The sequence below is a fragment of the Lampetra planeri genome, chromosome 34 (assembly GCF_965212315.1).
Source record: "Lampetra planeri chromosome 34, kcLamPlan1.2.h2, whole genome shotgun sequence".
Classification (NCBI taxonomy): Eukaryota; Metazoa; Chordata; class Hyperoartia; order Petromyzontiformes; family Petromyzontidae; genus Lampetra; species Lampetra planeri.
The window spans coordinates 2,814,953-2,830,597 of NC_136140.1; the positions used below are offsets into that span (position 1 = coordinate 2,814,953).

At 46.6% G+C, this 15,645-nt stretch overlaps 1 protein-coding gene across 1 annotated transcript in view; it reads right to left on the bottom strand.

Moving 5' to 3' along the window:
* Positions 1-15,645, bottom strand: part of LOC144730025 (hyaluronidase-1-like) — a 36,420-nt gene extending 20,775 nt beyond the window's left edge. Inside the window, exons 1-2 of the mRNA XM_078610490.1 lie at positions 15,544-15,645; positions 14,860-15,015 (exon numbers count right to left, since the gene is read on the bottom strand). The gene's annotated coding sequence lies outside the window, so the exon portion shown is untranslated. The remainder of the gene's footprint in view (positions 1-14,859; positions 15,016-15,543) is intronic.

A 15,645-nucleotide genomic window follows, 5' to 3' on the forward strand; every position in this document is an offset into this window, starting at 1 on the left:
ACGATTTGAAAAACAAGCAAGGTGTTTTATGCAGCTGGCTACATAATTGCAACTTTATTGGCTTGAGCATCTTGTAAACTTGGCATAACCACACCATGAGGTTCATGCCCTTGGCAAGCACCTGCAAAATTAAGCTGAGCTTTCTTATCAGAAAATATGAAGACACTCAGTGTATGGAGAAAAAAAGAATAGTCCAGATATAATCGAGACAAATAAATCATTTGACTGTGGCTACGTGCCATTTGGTATTTGATTTGCATCTCCAATCAATTCACCTTGACTCTAGTCAAGTGTGCTGTTCCGGTCGATTGAAAACAATTTGTTCAAGTTACAGCTCAGAATATTCAAGAAATGTAGAAAGAACAAAAAAAAGAAAGCACATTCTGTGCCATGAAAAACTCCATCTTGACATGTGTTTAATATTTGCTACGTGGCAAAACGGCTTTTTTTTTTGTCCGAGTGTTTCAACGCAAAACTCGTGGGACGAGGAGATGTGATCAAGCATGCTGTACAGTAATTTAAACGTGCACTTCAAACACTGGAAATGCTTTAAGTCAAATGACTAAAGCAATTGTGATCAGCGTTGTTCCACCACGCACGTGCAAAATGCACAATTACAGGAGCCTCACTTATTACCGCAAATATTCTGTCGAGGTCTGTGTCCCTTTACACGTGTTTCTCAATCGCTCTTCAAAGCCCCGTTCCTCCCTGTCCACACAGGGCACCACTGGCTGTTGAGGCGGCTCTGACTCTCGCAAAGAGCAAGGCACAATCTCGACATTGAGTCCGAAATGACCTTCTGGAAACTCTCTCATTATTTTGACAGTTCAAGAGGTGAGGAAAGTATTTATTTTTTAGTGAAAATTGTTCACGCGATATTAACGTACGGTCCTTTGTCCATTCCATTGCTGGATTAATTGCCTTCCCATGACGTGTCAGTCATTAGGGTTGTTTGACCATACTTCACCACGCTTGTCAGTGCGCTTTGCCGAAAGAGTCATCCAGGACCGGTTCCGATATCACTCGTGTTGATCCTTGGTCAGGAATTGAACTCGGGCCACCAGCGCTTAAAACAAAGTTCTATCTTTAGACGTGACTTAACCGAAAGAACCAAAGAATAATTCCTGCAGTCACGAAAGCTCCAAAATTAAGAAAGTTCTCTAGCTCCTGTGCTACCGTTCAAGCCTTGTCGTTCGCTACTATAACACTGGTCAACACACTTTTTGTGGCATAAGGTATTCCAACGGTTTTAAAGTAATTTTGGGGTGCTGATTCCAAATCTGGCATCAGTTTTTATCTATCACATAAGGTTTTTGAGATATCAAATATTGCTTTTTCAATAAAAACTGCAGAAGAAAAATATGAAATAAATGTGGATATCTACATGAAATGATAATATAAACACTATCCTAAAAATACAGCACCATATTTTAACACTAAAGCAGTCACTGACTCGCAACAACTTGCAATCATAAGTGACAGAGTTAATTTCGGGTAAAATTAATTAAAATGGGGTATGCCGATAGCATAAAATGAGATATGATAGAGCAAATCTGAGATCAGATTTGGAAGCAGCATCCTTAAATTAGTCTAAAACAGCTGCAAAAGTCCAGGCCAGAAAAAAATGTTTTTTTGTTGACCAGTGTACTAGAACATGTGATGTGATGGTGAGAGCTGGCCCTATGTTGGGGTTTCAGTGATGGTGTTTGATGGCACTGAAATGTAATGAGTGTGCAAGGTTTGAAGCGTTTAAAATAAAAGCATAGAATTGGCCTCCTTTCCACGTTTCTTACACATCCCATCACCCTTGAAAATGTAGTCAGGAGATAAACAATCGGATCATTGTTATGGGTTTATCCAGACGGTTTAGTCAGTGGAGGCGTTTCAAAGTTATTGTTACTTTGTTTTTCACGCGAGTATGATACAGTTATTCCATGATAAAATAACTGAACCAAATATCTCTATATGTAAACCGGAATTCATCTCGGTGTGCCAATGCTTACATGTTACTCGATACAGAACAATTGTTTTTTTTTTAACTCCACAATGCATCAATACCAACACATTAGTGCAACTTGTAACATTAAGGATGTAAAAGAATGGCAACATTGGCCACTGCAATCGAACTCGTTAATTGAATACGTTGACGTACTAATTTTATCACACGATAATTTCCACAATGTTGTTAGGCTGGCTTGTAGTAGGGATTGTTGGTGTAAGACACTACTACTACCACCTCGAGAGTACACGATACGCCTATCCACAACAAGCCTACATTATTGTTCCCAGTATTCATCCTATATTCGCATAATAACAACAACGAAAGTATGACAAGGACAAAAATATGGGGAAATAACATGGGGGCATTCTGGCCCAAATTAAGCACTAAATACGTTGATATATGGATATCTGCAATGCGCAAGAGTGTATTTTGAACACTGATGATGTTACTGATATCTTTGCTGTGCTGTGCATTGACATTTGTATACCAGTGGCTTATACAAGCTGGCAAGCCATTGTGGTCACAGCTTGCCTTACATTTGTGCGTCATTTATAGCCAGTGTCACTTTTATGGTCCCTTTGACAGCAGCTAAAAAGAGTACCTACTCTGAAGAGTAACTGATTTGCGATTCCTTGCCTTGCATCTCCAAAAACACAGACGTAAAACATTTAATATCAATATTAATAACAAAAACTTACGGCCCCTTTTCTCAATCCACTGCTGGATGACGGGCCTCCATGTCAGTCATGGGTTTATATTCTTAGGTTTTTTCGGTAAAGTCACGTAGGTAAAAAAATTTCAATTAATAAAAGTAAAATACAAATAAAATAAAAATCACGACGTTTCGGAGGCAACACAAGCTTCCGTCTTCAGGTGGAACCGTCACAGCACAATAGCTGTATCTCACATGATTTTTATTTTATTTTTATTTTACTTTTATTAATTTTAATTTTTTACCTACGTGACTTTACCGAAACAACCTAAGAATATGAATCCTTGCAGTCACAAAAGCTTTTGGATATCTCTTGTAAGTGACGTTTAGAGCGGTCTTCTTCATGCGTTTTCAGAGGGGGGGGGGGGGGCAACTTTCGCCGTTAAGACATCGCAAGTGTAGGGGCCACCACATATTTGAAACCATTGGGGTTTGAGAGCACGACGATGATGGGGGGGGGGGGGGGGGTGGAGTTCACACGTTGTGTATTGTCGGGGGGCGCACGTCAGGGGCCGCGCTAGTGGGCCCTGCAGGGGCCTTGCAATGAAGGACGCTGACCCAGAATATCAAAAACTGTGCAAGCCAAAGGAGATGTGTTCAAGAAGGAGACTGGTGCCCGTCATGGAAATGTCGAGTGTCCATGACTGGCTCAAGGCCCCCTATAGAGCTCAGAAGTAAACCTTAATAGCAGGAGCGCGAGGACACTCTATGAACTTTGATTTGAATACCATAGACGTGCAATGTTACTCAGTACAGTATGGTATTGTGTAATACAGCATTGTTCAGAAATCAACAAGTTATATATGTAGTGGTGGTGTTGACGTGCGCCGACTGTGACAGTGATGGATCACGTGGCGGCACGGGGTGCGGGGTTAGGCACGCGATGTGGGCGTGGTATGGACGCGCGCGCCGGGAGTGAGGGATGACGGGCGGCGCGGCGTGGGTGTTGAGGCGCGCTGACACGAGATGGGGAAAAGAGGATCGTAGCCAGCGCCGGGTGATTGGTCGAAGGGGAGGGGCTCTCAGCGACGTCCGCAGGAGGGGTATAAAGGGTTACGCGCAAGAGCACTCGGGGCAGTTAGCCAGTTAGAGATCAGAGACGGAGTGGAAGGGGTAGGGCCCGTGTGGCTCGAAGGCGAGACCGTGGGACCCGAGGTTCGACGCCCATGTGGGTCGAGACTGTGGGACCCAGGGTCGAGACGGACACCCCAGCTGGGTGTGTTCCGAGAGGCTACGGGGCGTTAGTCGCCCGTGTAGCTAAGTGGGCGTTAGTCGCCCGTGTAGCTAAGTGGGCGTTAGTCGCCCGGGTAGCTAAGTGGCGTTAGTCGCCCGTGTAGCTAAGTGGGCGTTAGTCGCCCGGGTAGCTAAGTGGCGTTAGTCGCCCGTGTAGCTAAGTGGGCGTTAGTCGCCCGGGTAGCTAAGTGGCGTTAGTCGCCCGAGTAGCTAAGTGGCGTTAGTCGCCCGAGTAGATAGTCGAGTAGCTAAGTGGGCGTTAGTCGCCCGAGTAGATAGTCGAGTAGCTAAGTGGGCGTTAGTCGCCCGAATAGATAGTCGAGTAGCTAAGTGGGCGTTAGTCGCCCGAGTAGATAGTCGAGTAGCTAAGTGGGCGTTAGTCGCCCGAGTAGATAGTCGAGTAGCTAAGTGGGCGTTAGTCGCCCGAATAGATAGTCGAGTAGCTAAGTGGGCGTTAGTCGCCCGAATAGATAGTCGAGTAGCTAAGTGGGCGTTAGTCGCCCGGGTAGATAGTCGAGTAGCTAAGTGGGCGTTAGTCGCCCGGGTAGCTAAGTGGCGTTAGTCGCCCGTGTAGCTAAGTGGGTGTTGGTTAGCTAAGTGGGCGTTAGTCGCCCGGGTAGCTAAGTGGCGTTAGTCGCCCGAGTAGCTAAGTGGGTGTTGGTCACCCGTGTAGCTAAGTGGGTGTTGGTCACCCGTGTAAATACAGTTGGTTCAATAAAAGAGTGTGCTACCCGTGAAGTCGTCTCCCGCCGAGTTACTACATTACATATACATACTCTTTGGTTCTTTCGGCAAAGTTACGTAGGTAGAAAAATAATAGTTCACGACGTTTCGATCGCAACACAAGCAATCGTCATCAGGTGGGACAATCACAGCAATAAAAAACTGCTTCAGTAGGCGAGAGATCTGCCGTGGCACGAGGTTATATAGTAGGCCTCGGCCGTAGGGGGCAGAGAGAACGGGGGGGGGGGAGGCGGAGCAGAAAGTGCTCATATCCAAATTTCGATTTAAAGCTTTCGTGACTGCAGGGATTCATCTTCTTGGTTCTTTCGGTAAAGTCACGTAGAAGGGAAATAATATAATAATAAAAATAAAACATAATAAAATATAATTCTCACGACGTTTTGGCCACAACGCAAGCAGCCGTCCTCAGGTGAAGAACAGGTCTGTCGGAAATACAGCGTCTGAATGAACACCACCAGGCTTGGCAGCGTATATTTAAGCTGGGTTAGAGGAGGAAGAGCGCCTTGACAAAGACGCTGTCTTTCCGACAGACCTGTTCTTCATCTGAGGACGGCTGCTTGCGTTGTGGCCGAAACGTCGTGAGAATTGTATTTTATTATGTTGAATTTTTATTATTTTATTATTTCCCTTCTACGTGACTTTACCGAAAGAACCAAGAAGATGCTTATATCCACTGTCGTCAGTCGGTTATAAAAGCACGTTCGCCGTCATCTTTCCACTGCTGCTTGAATGGCTAGTGACAATATGCCAGCGACTCTGGTCCAGTGAAGCTGTAATCACTCTTCACACTACAGTGCTCCCATGTCATCACCGTGTCCATGTGTTAAGTCGTCCCCCAGAGCGCGTCCCCTTTCTTGGCTGCCCGTGGGGCCAGCGGCACTGCGACGAACCTGCCGAGCAGAGCACCTCAGAGTCTTTGTCCAGATTTAAGGGGAAAGCAACATTGGCGGTGCGTTAATTGAATTTCTTGCATCTGGCACAGAAGGGATTGTTAAGCACTAATGGGTATGCAATTAAAGAGTCTGGCTGCAGCCCTAAGTGAGACCTGCTCAGCGGCTGCGGTTGACAGACTTGCTCCTCGGCGCCGATGTTGGTGCTCCGATGGTACACATTGCCAGGCGGCTGTTCCGCATTTGATTTAGTCTGCGGGCGCGCATCGTGGATGCTGCCGCGCCAGAGTGGTTAGCGCGCTGTACTTGGAATGCATAGGTCGCTGCTTTGTCTCCTGCCAAGGCAGCTGAAACATTGCCGCAAATGTATTCATTGTCCTGTGTCCAGCCAGTCGTACAAATTTGTACAGCGCAGCGAGTCGATCGGCAGGCTGCGTGTGATGGGATGAAGTTTGGGCACTGACCTCTTCCAAAACGTCTCTCCAGCGTGGCAGAGGAGGCCAAAATCCCCCCTCCCCTCCCCCCCCAAGAGCTGCTCTCTAGAGCTATCTCTAGTGGGGGCTCTTCTGCCGGTAGTGATTTGAGCAGAGTATTGCAGGGCCATACCTTTGCAATTTTAGCATCTAATTCATTGCTGCTGTCGGAGCATCCCAAACAGCTGGCATCCAGAGGTACTTTCCTGCCTTTGTTCAACTGAGATAGGACCATATGTCTAAGGAAATAGGCAATCACTTTTCTGTGTAATTCTATGGGCTCTCCAAACAAATTAAACGTCCTGCATTTCAAACCGGACAAGTTAATGATCAATTTTCCATAAAAGTGCACATTAATTATGTATGACTTTTGAAACTAATCATGGCTTCAAGCATTGCCACGTGGATGGATGATGTTTTCCAGGAATGTCATCGATCTAAGTTTGATAACATGCCTGCAGGTGCTTCTATAAACAACGTTACTTGCACATTTATTTCGAAACTTTATACGGCTTCATTTTTTCCCACGCCTAGTTCCAAAGTAACACTTAATTCAGTACACATTAAAATTGTATTAAATCTACAGTATCAATGGCTCTCAAACCCAGAGATTAATTATATTGTTTTAATGTAATAGATTTGTTTTAACAATCCAAACATTTAAAATTAGAATCACTTATTGAGTCACGTGGTACATTCGTACACGTACCTCGCATTTAGAAATGTGAGTGTCGATATAGCCGATCATCTCTGCAGGATAAATACAATAATTCTAGATTTGAAGTTTTCGTGACTGCAAGGATTCATACTCTGTTTTTTTTCGGTAAAGTCACGTAGGTAAAAAAATTTAAATAAATTAAATCACGACGTTTCAACACACTTAAGCGGTGTGCTTTCGCTAAGTTGTCCCCACCTGAAGAAGGACGCTTGAGTTGCGCCCAAAACGTCGTGATTGAATTTATTTAAATTTTTTACCTACGTGACTTTACCGAATAAAACAAAGAGTATAAATACAATAATTCAGGGAGCTCAACGGTGGTTCTCATATGGGCTCAGACCCACTCACCACAGGAATGTGGAATTACCAGCACTAACTCATTTGAACAGGACACCCCTAAGATTTTCCACCGAATATTAACACTTTGTAATGGTTAACACAGCGTGTTGAATTACTTGAGCAAGTTCCATTTCTGTATTGTTGCTATGAACGACATTTATCAATGAGTTAACACATCGCACTACACGGGCCGTTCCCCTGCTGCCCCCCAAATGGAGCAGCCTGTGTCTCATGTAATCGGTTCTTGATAAACCACTATGTACACAAGCCACTGCAACACGCCCGGCATTACATTTCCTTTGCAAAGTGGATGTGGAGGCCATAACCTCTTAAATGCCTCTAAAGGATGCTCAGCATGGGATGAAGCCAAACTCTGACCCCAGCCCCCACCCCTCTTTTCTGGCTGCCCGCTTATCTGACATGCCACCGCATGCAGCCCAACTTCAAACGCACATGGCTCGGCATATGGGAGCGATTATGGTTGTCTGGCTTGGCTCACAAATAATGGCAGTCCCAGCAGTATGCATGTGCACGCAAGTACACACGCAAATATGCGCTTAAACACTCGAACATAAAACAAACAAACAAAGATCCCCTGTATATCCTGAATGGACTGCTGAGCCAAGTGGTGTTAGCGAGCACCTATGAAGACCGGCATGGCAAGCCGAAGGGGTGGTGTTGCCAGTACCCAGCCCGTGTGCCTTTGTCACCCCGGTGCATAAAGACAGCTCCCCTCCCTGGCCAATAGATTAGTGTACATGGAAAAGTGCCCTACAAGATCTAACATGGTACAATATTCATGGTACAAACGTTGATGTATCGATCGATTAAAATCGATGCTCATGCTCTTGATACACGCGTACATTTGTGCACACTAGAATATATGATTTACAATACGTGCAAAATTATACACAAATTGTGTTCCAATCTTACACTTAGGGTGAACTGAGATACATTGCAAAGTAAAAACAATGCAAATGAGACGGCAAAATTTTGATCGAATAACTTGCATCATAACCAACCCCTAATAAATGTCAAGACATGGGTAAATTATCACATGGCTGGTACAAAATCGATGGTGTGGACATCATCATACCCAGCCTGCTGTTCACACCCCAGTCCTGATAGCAACAGAATGCACCAGGTACGCATTTAATGTGGAGCATACCTCGAGGTAACAGAGGACAGCAATGGGTAAAATCACGGCCGATTATGATGAAACCAAAACAAATACCACTCGCCACAAACATGCATGGCTGGGAATTGAAAACCAGCATTGGATATGTTTGTTGATCCATTTATAGATGCCCCAGTGGTTTCTGAGTGACCCCTTCCCTCTTTTATTTTTTGAACACGCGGCTGCAGAAAGTGCAAGCGTGGGCTTTTTATCTTACAGAGCCGTTACATCAAAGTGAACGTGTTCAGAATGGTGGGAAACATGTAGAGACTTTGAAACACAAATGTAGTTCCCGAAATAAATATATCCATGTTATTTTCGCGGTGCATCTATAAATGGATTACTCTGCAGGTAGAGGCACTTCATATGTACATGGAGAGTTCACAGATACGATTTGATGAAATCACACACACATTCGCTGACCCGAGGACACTCACAGCCCCAATTAGGTTTAGTTGTGTAAATGTATCCATAGCCCTGGACAAAAACAAACAAAATATGCCTTGCAGTGCCGTCTCTCCGAGTGGAAGAAGCTGCGCCACGTCACTGCAATGCATTCAACAGAATTCTGCAGATGCGAGAGGTCAACCACACGCATTGTTCGCCAAACTCTGTCGGACAAAGACCCCAGTGTGCACCGCTAATGGGGAGAGAGCTTGTGTCAGTGTCATTAAGTGTAACATTGTGTCCCCATATTTCATCAACATCATACCCCCAAGGTAAAGTAATGGACGCATGAGTGTATCTGCTGTGCGTTTTGAATTAAAAACAGCATGCAAAAGCACCATCCGTAATGGGGCGGCGAGTAGAGCCGTGGAACATGCTTGTGTGCGTTGTTGCTGTGTGCGCTCACCGCCGCATTGGACGATGTGTGTGTGATGCTTTCTGGGTTCACCACATTCGAATGAGGTGGCAAAAAAAAAAATCATCTGTCGATGTGCTTTAGAAACGCTCCGAGGGGGAGATCTGTGTTCTTGTATTGAACGCAAAGCTCAGGTTTGTACATGTGCTGGATGCAGGCCTCTCCACACGAGTATCACCAACTTGCCATGACCAGTTCAGATACCACTTGCTGCTGGACACTGGCCGTGGCCAGGAATCGAACTCAGGTCACTGGTTATTGGGTTCGTAGCAGAGGTCGCAAACGGGTTTTGATTCCTTACTCGTACCCGTACCCGGCCGCACCAGGGTCGAAAACGGGTACCTGTACCCGTACCCTACCCGATACCCGGCTACCCGTACCCGGCCGGGTATCGGGTAGGGTACATGTACGGGTACCCGATTGCGACCTCTGGGATGAAGCCATGTTGCAGGCGCGGGTGGGTTGATTCTAGGAACTTGAATTGTGAGAAGAGACAAGACGTTGGGAAATGAGTGACAAACGGTTACTCACCAGTGACTCACGGTCTACCCGTACCCGGCCGCACCAGGGTCGCAAACGGGTACCCGTACCCGGCCGGGTATCGGGTAGGGTACGGGTATCGGATACCCGGTTGCGACCTCTGGTTCGTAGCGCATTGCTCTTACCACCAGGCCACTGTGCTCACTGTATATTCTTTACATGAAAGCACGTGGTATAATGTGTGCGTGTAATTGACAATTGTAAGAGATTTATATATTTTGCGTGCAACACGACAGCAGTGGTTTTTTTTGTTGACATTGAGTTTTCCCAAACCATCGAGACAATGTTTGGGAAGATACAATGCCAGCACACTCGACCAATATTAATGTAAAAGAGAATGCGATTTTACTTATAAACAGATCGTGAAATACATGTGCGCACGCTGTTACATGTTCCGTACCATGTAATGGAATGATAGGTCACATCCCATGTTCAATACCGGCGTAATAATCCGGCAATTGTATTCCAAAAAGCCTTGAGCTCACTCGAATGGGTGTCATCGTACTGTGAATTAAGCTTTCACTATTCTTCCAGTGTCCATTTAGGCTCACGATATTACCTCCTCTGCACCCAGGCCGCGGTGGGTGGTGACCTGATTAACTGCGGCTGCTAAGTTCACAGCAGAATGATAAGTATTTCTCGCAGATGTCATTTGCGCCACAATGGACACACGCATTGGCCCCCAAACAATTCTTTTGCGAGATAGAATCAATTCAATTTATACTCCGGGAAACATTCCAGCTTGATTAAATTCATCAGTTACATCTGGCACCTGCAGAAATCAGTGGAAGAGGCCGCGTGGTTGCATCAATCGCCCCCATTCGTCGTTTCACCGCTTTACATCCCCCGTCCGCAGATTTCAGTGCAAGTGACCAAAGGTGAGAAATTACAACGTTAATAAAAATAATTCCCGTATCCCCATAATTAAACACACACAACATAAGCATCCCGTATGCAACAGTCGAATGTGCTGTATACATGTATCTTACTGGTAGGAACCTCCTGGTTACACCAGCCCACAGGGGATTATTGTGTCCGTCTGTCCGTCGTGCAGGGAGGGGCTGGGTGGGGAGGGTGGGTAGGGGCTGGGTGGGGAGGGTGGGTAGGGGCTGGGTGGGGAGGGTGGATAGGGGCTGGGTGGGGAGGGTGGATAGGGGCTGGGTGGGGAGGGTGGGGCTGGGTGGGGGGTGGGAGGGGTGGGGCTGGGTGGGGAGGGGAGGGGCTGGTCACCCCGTGGTGCCCTTATAAAACTCAACGTTTAACCTACTCACGCCGGCTTGTGCCCGCCCTCACAGGTCGGGCATATTTGCGGAATACACCACGCCGCCGTTGACCCTGGCCATTGACCGAGCAACCCAACGTTCCTACCAGCTCCCTCCGCAGGAATGTTTAATAGGATACATATATGCTCACCATTCCTCTAGAGACCGGTTAATCTAGATGAATGTGGACTGAACATATTTCAGATGACACGTATTAAAGCAATGTATTGCCTCTGAGTATCAGTAAATTTTAAGCAGTAATTGCATGTCGCTTGTAGCACACACAAGCGCCGCACGCCATCCAGGTGTCACACCTGGCCATGCATGAATAACTCTCGTTTGAATTATGATTGTCAGCAGCACTTGCTGTAATATCGGCCACATCTGTTCAGCGCCTTTAATTAAAGCGACGAGTTATATAATACATTTTCACAAAAGCACTCCAAACTGCTGTCGCTCGACTATTTATTTCATTGTTTAGATCCTGCCCTGTCTTGCCTTCCATAATTGCCCAAGTTATGAAGTCGTGTTTTGCAGTTGTACCCCTACAAATAGAATTGCCTCAAAAGTATAGAAAATGGCTATTATTCCCCACAAACTTTGCTTTTGTGACCAGGACTTTATGTGAACGAGCGACACAAATTCGCCCGTTTTCTCATTGAAAATAGGTACATTTATAAATATCACTGTCCTGGTCACAAAAGCAAAGTTTGTGGGGAATAATAGCCATTTTCTGCACCTTTGAGGCATATGCAAATTAGGAAATAACACTTACTACCCAGGAACAAAAATACATGTCTTTGTTACACAGTGTAATGTAACACTCAACACGCACTGCACTGAAAACTGATTTATTTCGAAGTGTTTTTTGTGTTTAGTGCATTGTCCTTCCCCTGCACCTCCGATTAGCACGATTGTCTACGTACGATGCGAAAGAAGTTCAACATACATACAACGCAAATGTCCACACATTGTTGCATGCATCTGTCCATCCACTCGTTGAATCCTCGATGGTGAATCGTTGACGTTCAAGTGACGGTGATAGGGGCGAGCTTTTGGGTTGCGAGTATTCAGGCCTCGGGAAGAGGAAAGGAGACAGGGGGGTGGTTTGTGTTGCGGTGAAATTGAAAAAGAGTGTCCACACACACACACGGAATTGAGAGACTCGGCATCACGTGGTACAGTGGTGCTTCATGTTTACTGCAACCTTGCACGCCTTCGGCTCTCAATCGGTATTTTTAAATCCTTTATATTAAGTTCACTTGCTTGCTTGCTTGCGCGCTTACGACCGTGCAAATCTTTCGGTCGTTTTTTAACCCACTTCCCGTGATCCAATCGAGCTGACATTTTGCACACAGACTCGTTGCGCGTGACAATTTATTTTCGTGAAATTTTTTTTCAACTTTTAGGAAAAAAAAAATTTCATATTTAATTTAAAATACCAATGTGATAAAAATGAAACTCTTACTCAAGAAAAACAGAAATGAATAATTAAATAAAACCGATGCCACGCATATAAAGGATTTATAGTGAAAAACGTTGTTTTTACGGGTTAATTTTTTTTTCATGTTAACAAATACACAGGGGGGTTTGATGAAACAAAGTAGTTGTATTTACGTGCCCAAGCTTAATTTGCGTTTAGATGATTTACCTTCCGTAACAAATCTGGCACGTCTCACACCCCAGGTTAAGAACCGCTGCAGTAGCACAATAACAAGGGTGGGAATTTTATAGAATTAGTTAAACAACGAGAGAGGGGGTGATAATTTCGAAACCCAGGAACGCAGCCCTATTTTCCCATGAGGTTACATATGGAGGGAGTATAGAGTACACGCGTAATCCTCGTGCAACCAATGGTAGGCGATGCCACGTGGTTAGCGTCGATTCCCAAATCGCTGCATGTGGTCCAAGCCTGAAGCAGTGTGTGAGAGTATTTGTTTACAGCATGGGGAGCGGTGGTGTAGCGGTTAGCGCGCTGCGCTACGAACCCGGCCACCTGAGTTTGATTCCCGCTCACGGCCACCATTACCAGTGACGAATAAATTAACCGGTCCTGGGACTCCCCTAGGTCGACTCAGCCTCAACTTAGTACCTGGTGTGATGTGTAAACATCACCACTGGAGACATAGGCGGTCGGGCGTGGTGCAGGCCACCCACCCCCTCGAGTGCCGTTCAAAAGTTCAAAGTTAATTTATTAGGTATAGCCCTGTGAGCCATTCGGCTCTTGAATCGGGTGCAACCGCAACAAACTGGCATTCATAGGTGCTCGCTAACAGCACTTGCCCCAAATGCCTGTTGAGGGTACACGGGGGATCTTTGTATTGGTTTGCCTACTGGAGTGTTCGAAGATTGGTTACAGCATGGGGTCATTCGTATGGATCGAGCATGGAATCGAAACTGCTAAAATGTCTATCCCTGATCCATAATTCATTGTACGGTACTGTTTACCGTAAACTATGAAACTCAACTTTTTTTTTGGTTTACCACGTAAGCATTCTCGGGAAGAACGTAATCAACCAGGTAGGGTGTTGACTGTTATGTTATCCGACTCTCTGTTGTATTACATTACATTTCTAAGTATACTAGATTTGTGTTTCTATTTCATTTATACCTGATGATGATTGCTTGTGTTGCAATCGAAACGTCGTATGCTAGTATTTAATTTAATATTTTCTCTTTATACGTCACTTTACCGAAAGAACCAAAGAGTAGTACCACGTAAGGCCCACCGAGCTCTATAGTTATTTTTCAGAAGTGACCTGGCTATCACCAATGATAGCTCACCGAAGTGGCTTATCACGTGGACATGTATAGCAGCCAAACACTATCAAGGCGTGATTCTAAATGTGGAGGGATAAACCGGAGGACCCGGAGAAAAATCCACGCGACCACGGGGAGAGAGAGACACGCAAACTCCAAATATACAGACGTCAGGGTCGGGATCGAACCAACGACCTCCTGCATACCAGACGAGGGAGTTCACATCTCCTAGCCACCGTGACACCCCAGGGTACCTTTATTTGAGCATGACACACATCTACTTGTCATTATCATAATTCATTATTCGATATTTCACGGACTGATTCTATCGCTTTACGGCGTTCAACAGACTGTGAATGGGTTAAAACCAGCGTGGGCCGATTCAACATTCAGTACAGACCCCGCGCGCAGAGATTCGATTTGGAACAGTGAAGAACTGAGCCACAAACATCATTCCCAACAGCGGGGAGTCCCAATTAGGGCTTGTCAAAGCCTCGCTTAATGAAAGCGCCGTGTAACGAGAGGCAAGGAGCAAGAGACTTGACGAGGCTGGCCCAGACAATGCCGGGGTATCGATAAATCCGCGAATCCGTCTGTACCGCTGTGCATACCATCGTGAGTGTATATACCATCGTGAGTGTATATACCATCGTGAGTGTATATACCATCGTGAGTGTATATACCATCGTGAGTGTATATACCATCGTGAGTGTATATACCATCGTGAATACAGGCCCTCCCGTTTGGCACACGTTGCTGCCATGTCATGCAATGGGACCTTGACGTTTTGCTGCAGTTCTACAGTTCGTGCGATCACGTTTACGTTGCGTATAGTGGCAGCGCAGCGTAAGAAAACAACAGCGTGCGACTGACTCAATGCCCCTCCCCCCATCCACGTTCATGTTGGGGTTGGCTTGAGAACACAACCGATGGACATCGACGAGGAATGAACGTAGCCTGTCCCATAACCGCGGCGGCTCCTCCAAACGAGCGAGGCCGGAAAAGAATACGCAGCAAAAAAATAAATAAAAACCCAGTCGCAAATACTTGCAAGTGGAGTGGCAAAACATCAGCGTTCACGCGGCATCCAAGACTTAGTCGTAGTAGTGATAGTGCGAAAGTAAACTCGGCTTGAAGAGAATCTTACCGGCGTCAAAGTAACTTTTGTTGAGTTTCTTTCCGCCCGGCGTGATAACAAGTTGTCTGCCTCTCGCGTGGAAAGGAACTCGCCGATGATGGGGGGGGGGGTCGCTGCAAGTTGAGTTCCCTTCCTGCTTGGATGGTGCGCAGCCAGACGCGGCCTCTGCGAGCAAAGAGACGAGTCTGGTTGTTTCACGGGACTTTAAACGTCACCCCCCACACACACCACCACCACCCAACACACTCCACCACCCCCCCACACACACCACCCCCCCCACACACACCACCAACCCCCCCACCCACACCCCTCCCACAACACCATCACCCCCCACCCACACCACCACTGACACCACCCACATACACCACCACCCAACACACTCCACCACCACCCCCCCCCACACACACCACCACCCCCCCACACACACTTCACCACCCCCCCACCCACACCACCAACCCCCCCACCCACACCACCAACCCCCCACCCACACCACCAACCCCCCCACCCACACCACCAACCCCCCCACCCACACCACCCACTCCACCCACACCCCTCCCACAACACCATCACCCCCCACCCACACCACCACTGACACCACCCACATACACCACCACCCACATACACCACCAACCACCAACACCCCACCCCCCCACCACACACACCACCCCTCCACCTAGCCACGCCACCATCCACCTTGTGTAAAACCTGCGGCGACTCAGCGGTGATTGGAGCGCGCGACGACTGCCCGGGCAAGTTTAAAGAGCGCAGGGCACAACTGCAATGATGACAATGATG